The sequence below is a fragment of the Hermetia illucens genome, chromosome 2, assembly GCF_905115235.1.
Source record: "Hermetia illucens chromosome 2, iHerIll2.2.curated.20191125, whole genome shotgun sequence".
NCBI lineage: Eukaryota > Metazoa > Arthropoda > Insecta > Diptera > Stratiomyidae > Hermetia > Hermetia illucens.
This window is the reverse complement of record NC_051850.1, coordinates 19484146-19500301: the sequence shown is the minus strand read 5'-3', so window position 1 is coordinate 19500301 and position 16156 is coordinate 19484146. Positions and strand designations below refer to the sequence as shown.

The window sequence follows — 16156 nt, the reverse complement described above, 5'->3', positions numbered from 1 at the left end:
CACAAGCGGGGTCGGCTCGTCGTGATCGGCTTCGCCATTTGGCTCTATGGAATGCTTGATCTGGGTGCAATCTCGAGGTTTTCAAATACCCATCCAACGTATCAAGCCACCGTTGTTTAGGTCTGCCTTTTGGTCGTTTTCCATCGACTTCGATGTTTAGATCAATCTTGGCAAGTGAATTCTCGTTGGCACGAATTGCGTGGCCATACCATCGAAGACGCCTCTCTCGCAACTTTTCCACGATCGGTGCAACCCCATAACGATCGCGGATGTCCTCATTTCGGATGTGATCTAAACGTGCGACGCCACTAGTCCAACGTAGCATCTTCGTCTCCATTACCGCAAGACGCCGTTCATTGTCTTTTATAATTGGCCAACACTCAGAACCATAGAGAACGACTGGACGGACGACATTGCGGTAAATTTTTGATTTGAGACGTTCGTTGATACGTCGATCACAAAGAGCACCAATTGTGAAACGCCACTTCATCCAGGTTGCGTTAATGCGTGAAGCAATTTCATAACGCAGTTCTCCATTGGCTGATAGCGTTGACCCGAGGTATTTAAATCGCTCAGTTCGGGGCAGATCACTGCCACTGATAGTGATTGTGTCTGTTTCATGGGGATCGGTCGTCAAAAATTCGGTTTTGTTTAAATTCAATCTGAGACCGTGTTGCATGAGACGATCATTCCATTTTTGCTCAAGTTGCTCGAGATCATTTTTGCTATCAGATGCTATTAAAACATCATCTGCATAAAGCAGTGTGTAAGGCGCTGGACGTTGGATATCTTGTGTGACGGTGTCCATAACAAGAACAAAGAGGAGTGGTGAGAGGGCGCTTCCTTGATAAACACCAACAGAGACACGAAGCGGTTTTGATACACCCGCCATACTTCGAACTTTACTTTTCGGATCATGGTAGAGCAATTGAACCCAGCGCACGAGTTCTTCCGGTACGAAGTGTTGTCATAAAGCATACCAGATGAGTTCGTGTGGTACACGGTCAAACGCTTTCTCTAGATCCAGAAATGCAATGTTAGGAGGGCGATGCTTCTCACGGTGTTTCTCCATGAGTAACCGCGCACCGTGTATTGCGTCAGTCGTTCCGCAGTTCTTGACAAATCCGGCTTGATTCACGGTTATTTCAACGATTTCGCGAATACGGTTGTCAAGAATGCGTTCAAAAATCTTCATGGTATGGGAAAGTAACCGGATCGGACAGTAACTTTGAACATTCTGCTGGACTATCTTTCTTTTTCCATATTGGAACAGTGGTACTTTCTTGCCAGTCAGATGGTGTTCTTCCTTTCTGGATAACCCGGTTAAAGAATTCACTGAGCACAGTGTTGGGTTCCAGCTCTTCGCTTTCCAGAGCTCAGATGCGATGTCGTCAGGTCCTGTTGCTTTCCCCGATTTCATTTGTTTTATTGCCTCCTCGACTTCAGTTGCGCTGACTGGTGGAACTGCTCCAAATGTCGGTAATGATTGTGGAAGTGGAGGATGATCAAATTCTTCAGTTGAAATCTGCTCGAAGTATTCTCACCATCTATCCGTTGCGGCTCGACGGTTGATAAGCAAAGTACCGTTCTTGTCATTAACGCAACAGAAGTGTTTGATATCCTGTGTGCGTTCATTACGGCTTTTAGCAAGTCGATACAGATCTCTCTCGCCATCCCTGTCCAGTTTATCGTAAAGATTTTTAAAATGGTTCGCTCGGGTGACAGCGACCGCTTTCTTTGCTTCCCGGTTGGCATTCTTATAAATTTGCCAATTAGCAGGCGTTTTATCGTCGAGAAATTTGTGGTAGAGGCGTTTATTTTCACGGACCTTCAGTTCAACATCATCATTCCAAAGCCAAGTATCTCGGTTGATGTACCGCTCACCCGTCTTGGTGACTCCGAGGATTGCAGAGGCCGCTTTGTGGATCGTGTCTTTCATTTGGTTCCATGATTCTTCCACATTCGTATTGGTCGGCAATCGTATGAGTAAGACCGTTTCTTCTTTCTTCTCACCAAATCGCCACCATTTAATACGTGGCGGGCCAGTGCGTTCCTCACGCTGTTTTATTCGCAGGACGGCAATCAATGGTCGATGTTGAGGTGCGATGGTCTCATAGGGAACGACTTTGCAATCAGTGACAGTGGTAAAATGTTGGCGTCTTACGAGGATATAGTGGATTTGCGTTTTACTGTTCCCACTATAAAATTTAGGAAGATGGGACAATCGTTTGATAAACTATGTATTCATAAGTACAAGGTCATGGGTGTCCGCAAAATCGATTATACGCTCGCCACCCTCATTGCGCGCTCCGAACCTCTTTCCCCCATGGCACCTGCTACCGTCTGCCTTTTCACCCACATGACCATTAAGGTCGCCGGCAATGATTACATAATTGTCAGCACGCACGTGACAAGTCTTTTCATCGAGAAGTTGCCAAAAGGCATCTTTCTCGGCATCAGGTCGACCTGTCTCTGGTGCATACGCGGTGAAGAAGTGAATAGTGCGATCAGCTGATATAATGGTGATCTTCATCAGCCGATCATCAAATCGTTCGACTTCTTTAATGACATCACGGAAACCCTCTGAGGTGGCAATGCCAACACCATATTGAGTGTGTGGGTTACCAAAATAGAGAAGTTTATAGCCATTTTTACCGCGTTGGCGTTCAATGTCGCAGCTTTTGGCACCAGACCATCGGGTTTCTTGCAGAGCGCAGATACCAAGTACGCATTTTCAGAAGGGCTCTTGCGAGTTCCTCGGTCTTTCCAGTTAGGGTACCAACATTTGTTTTGTTCGTTGTGGTCGGACTAACTTGCTTACGTCCTGACGCCGTCCATGCGTCAAGGACCCTTGCCCATTTCTCGACAGGACGGGGGCCCGTCCTGCCGCTTCGACTGAGGTGGACGCCCTAGCATTTCTCCGAGGCTTGTGACTCAATCCGATCATCATGTTTGTAACGACATAGTATGCATTTTTTTGGTCGACCTGTCGCGGGGCCTGTCACCAAGAGAGATCAGGTAGGATTTAGCATGGTAGAATAGCTCCAACTATACTCTATTTGTCTCTTTCCCTGATCTCAGCATTTTATTTTTGTTTTACTGAGGATAGTACAGAGTACGTTGCCTCAAACCCTCCTCCTCTACCTGGGCTTGGGACCAGCATACTATGTTGATAGCATGGCGGAGTTAACTGGAATCAGTCAACTACCACCACTCAACTACCGCTCTGATTACAAGAACAAGCACAACGAACATCAAGCCATATGAGTACCGCGTAAAGCAATTTGGATCATTCATGGCAGGTCTCATTAAAAAAAAAGTCGAAAGGAAAAGGTAATTCCATGCCTCGATTGTAACATAGGAAACGACTACCATGAATGGGCGACTTAATCACTGCAAGGTTTTAGGGGTTTATACCTAGAAGTCATAAAAAACAGGAAAGATTGAGGAAATTATATTTTTCTCCAAACCATGAAAGCAAACAATGATAGAAAATTGATGCTTTTCTACTACTTTTCTTTGAGATACCAGAACTCGACCGATTTTTCCTTTTCAAAAAACAAAAACCTTTGAGAGTTCTTGGTTGCCTCTTGGGCATAAGGTTAGCAATCAACCACACTTCTCGCACTACGAAACGCTTAACCAAAATCTCTTAAACTACTCGCTATTCCGCGGAACGGGCACAGATAAGAATCGCTTTAACCCTCTTCTCGTTTCAGCCTTAGCCTTCATACCTTCTGCGCCAGCTTCTTGGATGCGCACTGTGATTTTCTCAAGATCGAGAAAACGACACTTTTGGTTTGTAGTGTGATATCACCGGAATAATTGTAACACCAGAATGTCCACTGATCACCACAATATCAACGGTATTCACATCAACTTTACATGAATCAGAAATGAATTTTCGAGTAAGGACAATATGCAAAATTAAAACAGCGAAGAGACGACGGGAATAGTACTTTCCTTTGGATTTTAGAACTTCTGCGGCAATTGGTACACACGAGTTCCCTGGATTTGTAATAATCACAATTAAGCCTTTGGACAATTATCCGCAATGGCAGAAGTCAAATCGCGAGCAATACCAGCACTGGTGTTGAACAAATCATCTCGAGTCCTTTCAGATTTACGTGGCACGTCCGCTGGGATAACAACTCCATCGGCGCCTTTTTACCCTCCTGTCTCTGTTGAGGTCTGAAAAAATCCTCTTCCAGAGTTCGGATAGGGGCTGCTCCTTACCGCCAGATGCTCCACTTTCTTGAAAGGTAAGAACGATCTCCGTCTTCTCCACCCGCCAGTCCAGCAGTTTTTTCGTCTCAATCCAAACTTCTGGTCTTGTCAGCCGCCAGTCCAGCTGTTTTCTTCGTCCCAATCCAAACTTCTTCTATTTTCACCCGCCAGTCCAGCTGTTCTTTCCGTGAACCGCTCCCCATGCCGCTACGTTCGCCTTGAACTCTGCTGATTTCATGTTTCAGCAACAGGTGTGTGTGCCTACAGATGCGGCAAATCATTCCCCTCTGTCAAGATTAATTCGCCCGAATGCATTCAATAATGTGCAATCTGCGGCGAACATTAGGATGATTGCACATTAAGAAATGCATTGTTTGAGCGAATTAATTCAGAAAGAGACAAATGTGATTGCGATCTCGTCGCGAAGCCGCGATCACTACACTGTCCCTGAATGTGAACTAAAAACACAAGTGCAAGGAAGCGCAGTCGATTTGAGGCTTTTGCGCCGTTATTTTGGTAGAGAGGCTTAGCCAGTGAGCATTCAGACCACAGTGGTCCAATATACAGAACGCCACTCGTCTAACATTGTAACCAGCCACCTAGAGTACTTCCCACCTATTGAATATAGGCGTGAAGTTTAGTTGGTCAAATTAGTATCCTCAAAATAATGTTAACTCAAGATTAGATTAAATATATTTTGTTTTTCTTCCGAGTTGTCAAACTCTCGACAGATGCTGGATTTTATCTAATACAAACATTTAGCTTTGAATGATCAATCCGTCTTGAACTTCACGCAACATCGAGTACCTTTGTAGAATGGTGTACTTCCGCATGGTTTGAACTAGAATGTGTGAAAGTCCCAGGACATTTAGGGAAACCGCAAGTAATTTGGGTACAATAACTGTAGCTGATAATATTACAGAAACTACCTTCTCGAGACGCAAAATTGCTTTAATTTCCCGAGCGAGGGCCTCATAGTTCACCTTCTTCACCACGTATCGCCGATCAAAGTTGCTATTACCCATATTGTCAACTAACAGCACGACAGGCTTGTTGTGTGGTGTATGGCGATCAATTAGAATTCGCCGGCCTCAATATATGCTCTAAGCAGAACTATCAATTAGTGACTGAGACTCATGCTGGTAGACTGGACATATTACCGTGACCAGCTCCTGCTTCTATGCAAGGTTTTGATGATTCCCCTTCCATAGAACATTGTGTGTGTGCTTTCAGAAATGATATGGTCCAACGTCTGTAACACCAGACCACACATTCCTCACTGGTCGTTCTCCATCCACTCTCTCATTATGAGCTTTTTATATGCTCGGGTGACGGCCACGCCTTCCCGAATGGCACAAATAGCTCCCTCCGTATCAACTAAGAGCTCCTCAGCACTCAGCCATCTATTCGACAAATCCAAATCGACCAATGGTTGCCAAAAATAATTCACGTGTTTATCGTGCATTCCCTTCGAATTCCATTGAATGATCCGCTCCTGGTCAGACATCACCCCACCCTCCAACCTCCGAAGTCACGAGGCAGGTTTATCCGCTCCACGGCAGAGTTTGGATGATGCACTGGGAATTTGCATAGCACTGGTCGTATGATGATTTTGTATTTGTGGAGCTTCGTGTTTCTGTGCACATGCTTCGATTTCATTATGGGAAGGACTGAGAAGAAAGTCTTATTTGCTAGCTGTATCCTTTGCTTGACCTCGTCAGTCTCATTGGCGTCCCTTGACCAGCTGCTACGCTGATATATAAAGCTGTCTACGAATTTGATGTTGAGGTCCCCTACGTTGATGCTCGAATAAGCTGGCGTCTTACTTCTTGATTGCATCGTTGTTTTCGATTTATCCTCATTGATGCGTAGGCCAATTTCAAGAGTATACAGATCAGTTTTCGGGACAAAATATTGATGTCATCAACATAATTCTGGGTTAAGGAACCAAATAACCTACTTTAAACTTTTTTATAATAGTAGGATTTCCACCAAACTTTCCAGTATGGCATTCCATATCACAGCCTTTCATAGAATTTTACGATTCCAGAATGAATTTAAGAAGGACTAACTTTATCTGAGCAGAAATTGATATGGAATGTATTATGAAGCATAGATGTCAAGTAGAGGCGTAAGCATAATTTTAACATTTTTTCATAGTATAGTTTCTGAAAATGAGCCTTTAAAATAAGTGATCACAATCCAACTCCCGCACTCCCCCTTATTCAACTGATATCGAAACCGACACATGCTTTGGAAGGTACTAATCGAGACCTTTCACCTCACACAGCTATATTTGGTAGAATCCCTCTTTTGCGCATATAAGGACTCACCTTTAAACTCAAGAATAAAACATGTGATTCACTGCATGCATGGCGGTTCATAGTCTCAGCCTGTCCACCGAATTTCGTGTTAATAGGTAGATCGAATGCGGATACTTGCTACTTCAATGGTCACAGGTGACCCATATGATATCAAATCCCACGGCCATCAGCCTCTGTCTAAATAAAAGACTGCGAGAAAAAGAGAGGAAATCTTCAAAGACATGAGATCTATACGCGGTGCCAGGATCTTGATGATATGATATACAGACAATGAATCTGCACTACCATGAAACAAAAATATAAGTTGGAGCATTTTGGAGAAGAATCTATAGCCAGTCTGAGAAAAGTCCCCAAGCCAAGGTGGAACAGCATACGCCGAGAGCTACGTGACCAATGGGGAGCTTGGTCTTTAGTATGCGGACTCTGAATACCTTGGGCACCTTCAGTTTCAAATAATACCCTTACCCTCTGCCTCCCTGCTCTCATAACACCAGTGATGGTCTTCGGAGTTTGTGGCATCAAAATGGCGCAACACAGCGCTAATTAGGCTTCTCGGAGCGGCCAACCCCTTTCAAACAGACGTCAAAACTAAGACGGACATCGGAAAGTATTAATCGAGACCTTTCATTTGATACCCCACTTGACCATATTCGGTGAAAAAAATTTACATCCCGCCAATTCGACGTAGATAGAGCGTATTCCAAAATTTTCACCAAATTTTCGAGAAAAATGCGTGTAACAGACAGACGGACAGGCGGACAGAAAGACAGACAGTAAACCGATTTTAATAAAATTTTGTTTCGCAATATGCGTGGGATTTCATAGTTCCCATCTGTTCACCAAATTTCGCTGGGATTGGTTTAGTCGTTTTAGAGAAAAGTGCGTGCAACAGACAGACAGATCCTCAACCCATTTTAATGAGATTATGTTTCATACCGAGCTCCAAAAAAGTATTATACTTTAAATGCGGCATTGATCGGTTCAATCGGTAACAGAAACCCTAAATGAATTTTATAAGGAGGAAAGGAGAGACGGGACATGCTTTACATTTATTGAAGTGGCTAATTGTCCAAATTTTGGAAGAGGCTAACTGCAAAGAGAAAAGGAAGTGTTTTGAAATATACTTCAACCAGCACAGGATCGCTCAAGATTTGCTTGCGCAGACCACTTACAAACTCGAGATGGAAATTGACATCATATGTAAGTTAACCCTATAGAAGTCTTGAAGATGGCTTATGGGTCGATGCTATTGGTGGAGCGGTGATATGGAACGGGTCGAATGGTAGCCTTGTGTGCCTAGAAATAAGCAGTACATACCTGCACCGAAATGCACCACCAAGTCCTACATTGTTTGAATTTGGAGCCAACCTCGTTCAGCACGCAAGATGATGAAGTTCAATGATGATTGCCAGTGACTTAATGCGTGGATTTTCGAGTGGAGGGTTCGTAAGGATTCGCACTTTGTTAGAAGTATTTGATCAGTTAAATATTGTATTGGCCAACGAAGTTGAAATGCGTACAGGGCGGGAGACCCGTGTGCCTAAAAGTGTGCAAAAGCCCTGGATGAGCGAATATTTATAGAGGTGTGGATGCCTAAGAGGGCGCTAGGTATGACCAATCAGGGGAAAAATAGCATACAATTAAGGAAACTCACCAACTGCCCATCCAGCAAACAGCATCTCTGCTCGGAGGCGGACGTAAAGCGATGGGGAAGCGTGTAAAGGATCGAGCTGAGACGATCCAGGGGTCAGATCATATGTTATCTTGTTATTTAGGGGTTATTCCCCCAGCCAGAGAGGGATACTGACTCCGAAGACGAGTTGAAAACTACGGAATTGATGACCGGACGGTAAACCGGATAAGGTCTTTAAGCTCGCTAAAAATCTAGACTATGCTTTCTGGGCGCTATGGGAAAATATTCGAGCGGGCAATCTATAAGATATGCTCCTAGTTGTTGAGAACTAGGGATGCCTTTTAGATCGACATTATAGGTTTCACATCAATCGTTGGTAGCATGGTAGCAAATATTGTATAGTGGTGACTCCAGACGTGGAGAATGAATCCAATTAGGTTGATTGTAATGTAGGACAGGAGTTGCAGCCAACGTATAATGTTGCAATGTATCTAGTTGCTAGAGTCGATCTATTTACAACAACGGAGGCTCTAGTATGACACCGATGATGGATCCTGGAAGCATGTTACTTCTGCAGGTATCCCTATTGTGGAACCTGGGTCAGGAGGTGCCCACGGTGGTGGGCTATTATTATACACGCAGCATTGGTTGTAGTCAAAAAAGATTTTGAAAATGCTGAGTTGTATTCATGCGTAGAAAATCACCAAATACTAAGGAGTAACGGTAGATGCAAAACGACGAGTATAATAATAATAATAATAATAATCGTTGGCGCAACAATCCATATTGGATCAGGGCCTTGAAGTGTGTTAGAGTACTTCATTCAAGACCGTAACGGTACACTAGGAGGCAATGTGGTCAGCATTGCGCTCACGACGAGTATTGTCATCATTAACGGCGCAACAAGCGGTATCCGGTCAAGGCCTGCCTATGCACCCCGGTTTTGCACCGAGGTCGACCAATTCGATATCCCTAAAAGCTGTCTAGCGTCCTGACCCACGCCATCGCTCCATCTCAGGCAGGGTCTGCCTCGTCTTCATTTTCTAACATAGATATTGGCCTTATAGACTTTTCGGGCTGGATCATACTCATCCATAGCGATTAGGTGACCCGCCCACCGCAATCTATTGAGCCGGATTTTATTCACAACTGGAGGGTCGTGGTATCGCTCATAGATTTCGGCGTTATGTAGGCTACGGAGTCGTCCATCCTCATGTAGGGGGCCAAAAATCCTTCGGAGGATTCTTCTTTCGAACGCAGTCTACAGGTCGCAGTTTTTTTGCTAAGAACCCAGGTTTCCGAGGAATACATAAGGACTGGAAAGATCATAGGCTTGTACAGAAAGAGTTTGACCCTATGGTGTTTACATTTTAACAGATATTTAGAGATCCTTTTAGACGTTGCCGCTCGTGGAGTCCGTTTTGAGAGAAATGAATTTCGTGTGAATTTTAATTAAATAATACACATTAAAATTTTAATTTTTAAAAGCCTAAAAAAACAATTGATTTTCTTTTTATTAAGCCGGACGACTACCCTACAAAAACATTTTCATTCCTGTGAAAACATTTTCACTATTTTAACATTCTAATGTCTGCAAATATACCCAGGAAAACTGTTATTCCAAAGCCCTCGGCCAAAATACCGCCATATAATAAATTGTAGCTTTTTCTACCCTCATCTTTTACAACATGTTGGTTTTTCCTGTATTTTTTTTTCTATTTTGACAATTTCATAGGAATTAAAAAGTGCTTTAAAAGGGCAGCCTAATGCCCTCTGAAAATGTCGAATAGAATTCAGCACGGCCATCATTCTGACGACAAGGTAGTTAGACATGCTTTAGATAAGACTCCATTTTGTTGTTGTCGCATTTGGTCCATGTAATCCCCTGAAAGGATAATGGCTTTGCTAGGACTAAAGACAAAAGCTGCGGTATGGGTCGTTACTGTAGTAGTCTATGCCGCTGGGAATTCATTAATTGGATGTTTTAAACGTAGACTAAATGTACAGGACGTTAATCTGACACTCAATTTGTGCTTACCGGCGAAAATTGATTTTAATTAAATAAATTTAGGTCAGAATGAATAAATCTAACCAAAATACCATTTAGGATTCTTTGTGTGTATTTGGATTATGAAAAAGACCGAGAGGTATTTGGAATATCTTCAGGGTTGGAAACTAATAAGCTCTTGAAATGAAATGCTTTGAAATGGACCATGAAGGGACGTAAATATGAATAGGTATATGTAAATGCGAATCACCCTTGGTTGTCCAGGTCTCCCCATTAATCTAAGGAGATTATTCGAAACATCCGGCTTGGTAGGGTGGAGTTTCAATACTTCAAAATGCGTTACATATGGAGGGTCCAGGTCCGGTATGAAAATCTCAGCCCCTTGCTTTCATTTAATTTCATAGTTTTCAAAATTTCGATGTGGATCAAATTTTACATACATAGATATGTATGTGTAAGCGAGTACGGATAAATTGAATTTGACATTCTCCCTATTCTACCATTTATATTATATATAATTATACATAATACAATATTTCAATTAGAAGGTGAAGGTAGCGATAAATTTGCCCCTGGCAATACTTTTGTTTTGTTTTTCACAAAACCTTATTAAAATCGACAGACAGTAACTGTCTTTCTGTCCTTTTTTTATGAGTTGAAAGGTGGAAAGGTTCAAAACCTACCACTGGCTCCTGCCATACGGTTATGTGAGACTTTTACTCCCTCCTTCTCCTTCGCTTACCCCGCGGGACTGCCATTTTGGTATTACGTCGCGGGGCAGGATCAGTTACGAACTGTGCCTCGTGTCGTTATTTATAACTTTCCTCCGACGCTCCTCGTTCCTCAGCGGATTGTGGATTGTCTTCATTAATTGTTCCACCGCCCACCCCAGATGTTTCAGAGGCTAGCGTGTGGTCCACGATATTCTCGGTGTCAACCGTGCCTGGGCGTCAATTTACGCCTCCGCTCTGTGTGGACTGAAGCTACATAAAGCAAAATGGAGCTAACAACTCTCGAGATAAGTAATCGATGGTTTTGCCTAGGCCCATCTGTATTCGGTAACATTCTTGCCAACAATGTAGCCACCCCGGAAGGTTTGGTTGCAGAATTTTGAAAATGGGATTTGAATTTCAGTCTTGGGTCAACCATGACTCCTAGGTATTTAACCGTTGGCTGCGACTGTATAATGTATTCACCAAGCCTGACCTTTATCGGCGTTTGCTTCCTTTGCTCGGTAATCAAAACTACCTCGGCTTTATGCTCGGCGAGCGTCAGACCAGCTTCCTTTAGCCACGACATGATTTCAAAGATTGACTCGTTTGTAAGTACCTCGATTTCATCAATATCTTATGCCACGACAGTCACTCCCATATCGTCAGCGAAGCCAATGATTGCCACTCCTTTGGGCAGTTGCAACTTTAAAATTCCGTCATACATTATTATCCATAGGAGAGGACCGAGGACTGATCCTTGTGGAACCCCTCAGGTTACTGTATACGTCTTAGGTCCATCGTCCGAATCGTAACAGAATGTCCTCTCCCGGCGAAATTCCATGACTATGTGCACCAGGTATATAAGAGCGCCCAGTTTGGTCAAAGCCACAATTATTTTGCTCCATTTTGCATTGTTGAAGGCATTCTTCACATCGATTTATTGGCCTCCATTGCTTTTTTCGCAATTTCGGTTCGGTTCGGTTCGGCTTTATTCATGATCTTAACCTTCTACACAATTGCAGAACTTATGGCTGTAGATACCAGACTCATCTTTACTCTACAAAATTAAAATTTGCATCGCAAATAAATAAATTCGTTCTATGGTATGAATTACCCAAGGAAAAGTGAAAAAAACCTTGTTCAAAATTACTAGATCTACTTAACCTACTTAACTTAACTTGAACTACCTTAACCTAGAATTTATGACGAGCATTGGATATTTATTAGAGGGTTGCCAACAGTTCTACAGTTGTTCATAAATCTGACGGAGTTCGATAAGCATAAATCTTCAACATATTTGACTTTTGCCTCATTGTGCAGTTTTTCAGTTGAAAAGTCAAACGATTTGTTTAAAATTACTTTGAGGATTTTATTTTGCGCACGCTGAACTTTAAGTTTATGTGTTCTTGCACATTGAGACCAAACCGGAGCACAGTATGAAATAATTGGTTGGATAACCATTCTAAACATAATCAATTTATTGTCTACCGATAGTTTAGAATTTCTGTGTAGCAGCGAGTAAAGCGAGCAAAATGATTTAGATATCTTCGAACAAATTGAATCAGTATGATCTTTAAATGTAAGTTTTTTATCCAAGACGACTCCTAAATATGTTAAGCTATTACCCCACTTAATACTCTCCCCAAGAAAATTTATGTCTCTGCTTGGCAGCTTAGCTTTGCATCTCTTTTTCGTAAAGAACACAGCTTGTGTTTTAGAAGGGTTCACTTTAATCTTCCACCTAAAATAAAATTGATACAGAGAATCCAGCTGGTTCTCAAGAGATGACATAATTGTTGAAGGATCGTTAGAGGAAGAAATAATGCCAACATCATCGGCAAATGCAGCTAGTTTACACCCTGGGGCAGTTGGAATGTCCGAGGTGTAGATATTAAACAGTGTAGGGCTTAGTGGAGAACCTTGAGGAACCCCCGCTGGAATCGATCGATCTGAGGATTGTTTGCTACCTACTTTTACTGTAAACCATCTTCCAGTTAAAAATGATAGTAAAAGCTTGACCAGATATATTGGAAACCTGAACAGTAATAGCCTGTATACCAACCCATAGTGCCAAACAGAGTCGAACGCTTTGTGAATATCTAAAGTAAGAAATCCTAAGGACTCTTTATCTTTGAAAATTTTTTGGATTTCGCTGGTCACCCGAAACACCTGATGTGAAGTTGAGTGTTTGGGTCTGAAGCCAAACTGAAAATCAGGTAATAAATTCGTTTGATTCAGAATCTTATTAACACACAACAATTTCAACAAAATGATTGTTGCCCTTTTTAGGACCTACCAAGGCTCTAACGTGGGGTAGCTAATTAAGTTTCCCAATTCAGATATTTGCCATTTCTATGCGCTTGCTGATGCATGCTATGAATTCATGTGATTCTGAGGCTCCAGTGTTTGTTAAGTCCTTATCGTCACAGAGCAGGTCAACGTTGTAGTCATCAACTAATTGGATTCTGAAGATACAGTCGATCATTTCGGCGATGATATCTAACCGGTGATCTTCCTATCCCTTCATGACCCGTAGGACTTGCTCTAGTAGCTGCTAATGAAAATGAGCTGGTGACCTGGGTGCAACGTTTGATTTATCGCAAAATTTCGCATTATTTTCGAGATGGCGGCTTTGTAAGACGTTTTGAATTTTCGTTATTCTAAATGAGGTGCAAGTGGCCAGAATCTACGGATTCTTAATAATTTCATATTTCCCCTTAGCAGGAGGATTTAAATTGGCGCTGTATACTGCACGAGGTAATCGAACTTAGTTTTATTCTTGGTGTCTCATGCGTTATTCAAATGATCCAATATTTTGGGTATTTTTCGCATAAAGTAACAAATTTTTGTTATATGATTTCTCACTGGCTGAGATTGTAATTGATCTCCCTATGCTTTCTCTCCAGTCACCCTTTTCTGGCTTGTACCATTGCTGTTGCCATCTGCTTATGGATCTCTCCCTTTCGGACACCATTGCCGGGATAACGAACGCCGCATCATCTGAGACGGTCCTGAATGCAGAACACACCCTTAAGGCTGTTCTTCTGTAGACCCCACTTAGTTTATGTGTCTTGCCTAAAATACGCAACAGTGTTCCCCAAACCAGGACCGCATATAGTCTGCAAGTATGCTGCGGTCCTCCTACGTTCGGGATCATCCGTGGTGGATGCTTTTTCGCAAGTATGCTCTGTGTACTGCTTAAAATTGACTTTTCCGTCTAAAGTCACCCCCAAATATTTAATGGCCGGCTTGGAAGTGATGATCCGACTACCGATTCGAATGCAGGGGTAATTTTTCTTGCGGCGCTTAGTGATGGGGACCGCCTTCGTCTTTTCCTCCGCAAGTACCAGTCTAGCACTCTCTAACTAAGTCTTAGCAACATCGATTGCTTCGCTTGAGTACAACTCAGCTTCCTCGAGATGCTTTGTAACTACAATCAGTGCTGTATCGTCGGCGTAACCCGCACCAGCTTCTGCCGCTTCCATGGTGCAGGAATGATACCCTCAGACAAGCACGTTTCGAACAGCTCGCGAATATATCCGGTCTACATTTGAGGCAAATTTGTGGGTCTTATTCGGTATCCCGTCCAGACCCGGATCTTTGCTCTCGCCTATTCGACTGCAGATCGCCAGCAGCTGCCTCCTGGTGACTGGTGGGGTCGGCGTCAGATTCAGGAGCCGCTGGAAGGTGTCAGTACCCCTCTCTCCCTGGGGAAATAACTTCTAGATTATTTTGAACAAGAGCATAGGACACGTGATCTGCGGAGATGATCGGGCTCTGAATCATCCTATCACGATTTAATAGGCAATACCCCACGGATTTATGTCCGCTTCTAAACAGAGCTCCTTAAAACATTCCCTTTTACTCCGCTGGATGACAAGCCTGAGGTCCTTGTAGGCTTCTCTATAGGCATGCTTCTTTTGCCCTTGATCCTACCTACCTACTGCTCTCTGAACCGTTCGTATGGCTCTGTGTTAAATCGATCGAAGGCTGGCAAGTTAACTATTCCACTAATAATTGGATCTTAACCAATTTTTTTCACCGAAGTTAATGCCTTCCTAAATTCTGGACATTTACCACTTCCGGCAATATGCCGGTTATTCCGTCCCTCTTTTCCTTCGCACAAAAAGCATTTGCGTTTCTATTGCACTCCTGGTAAAATGTCTTTTCTCCCCACACTTTGGACATCGATCGGGCCGATCGATGCCGCTAGTGCATCCCTTCGCGAAATGTCTCGATCGAAATCCAAATGTGAGATCTATTCTCCTAGTCGGTAAACAACCCATCCAATTTGAACCTTCCCCACGGCCAACAACTTCTGCGCTGACTCCACTGGCAGTCGCATTGTGGCCATTTGAGCACCGCCACAAGCTTTTCTTAGGCTCACGATAGATTGATTGCTGAATTCCTCCAACTTGAATTCTTGCTTCAAGGCAGTGCAGGTCTCTTCTCTGGATGTTACCTTATCGAGATCCTTGCACTGGATATAGATCCCATATTTTTGGGAACAAACCACCACATTCTCCCCAAGTGAGTTTATAACTTGGTTACGAAAGCCTTCAGTTTTTCCCACGTTGGATTTTTTCAGCTCAAACGTGAGATTCCCTTTCTGGGTTCTTCGGATTTTGCTGACATTTCCGCTTTAGTCTCTTAGGTCGGGGTCGGATTTCACCTTTTTCAATATCTCCGCATACATTGGATTTCCTTTCCTGGAAACCACGATTGCCGCTGGTCGAATTCTCACCTTTGGTTTCTTCTTCCTTTTTAAGGTTTTGTGTATACTAAAACTTTATTAAAATCCGTTTATTGTCTGTCTGTCCGTCTGTTTGTCTGTCACACGCATTTTTCTTGGAGACTGTAGCAGCAATTGACACCAAATTTGGTGGAAAGGTGGGAACTGATACAGTAAGTTACATCCTGTTACGTCCAATTTAAGGGAATACATGCGAAAGGGGGGTGTACATTTTTACTTCACCAAATGTAGTCATGTGGGGTATCAAATGAAATGTCTCCGAAGCTGGTCTTCGTTTTGCCATTTTTTGGAAAGTCGAGGAGTTCAGGGGGTCGAAAGTGATCATTTATTTAACGGGGCCATTCACAGGAACTGCCCAACTGGAAAATTTGAAAAAAAAACAAAAGACTGCCACTATATGGTGGCTAGGCTCCGAAACACCTTCCATACCGATATCCCTTCAAGTAAAGTTAATAATAGTACAATACTATAGTTTTCAGTAATTGGCTGCAGAACCCC

At 42.9% G+C, this 16156-nt stretch overlaps 1 protein-coding gene across 8 annotated transcripts in view; it reads left to right on the top strand.

Annotated features, from left to right (window-relative positions):
* Positions 1-16156, top strand: part of LOC119647762 — a 724584-nt gene that overhangs the window by 258047 nt on the left and 450381 nt on the right. The gene's annotated exons all lie outside the window — the stretch shown is intronic.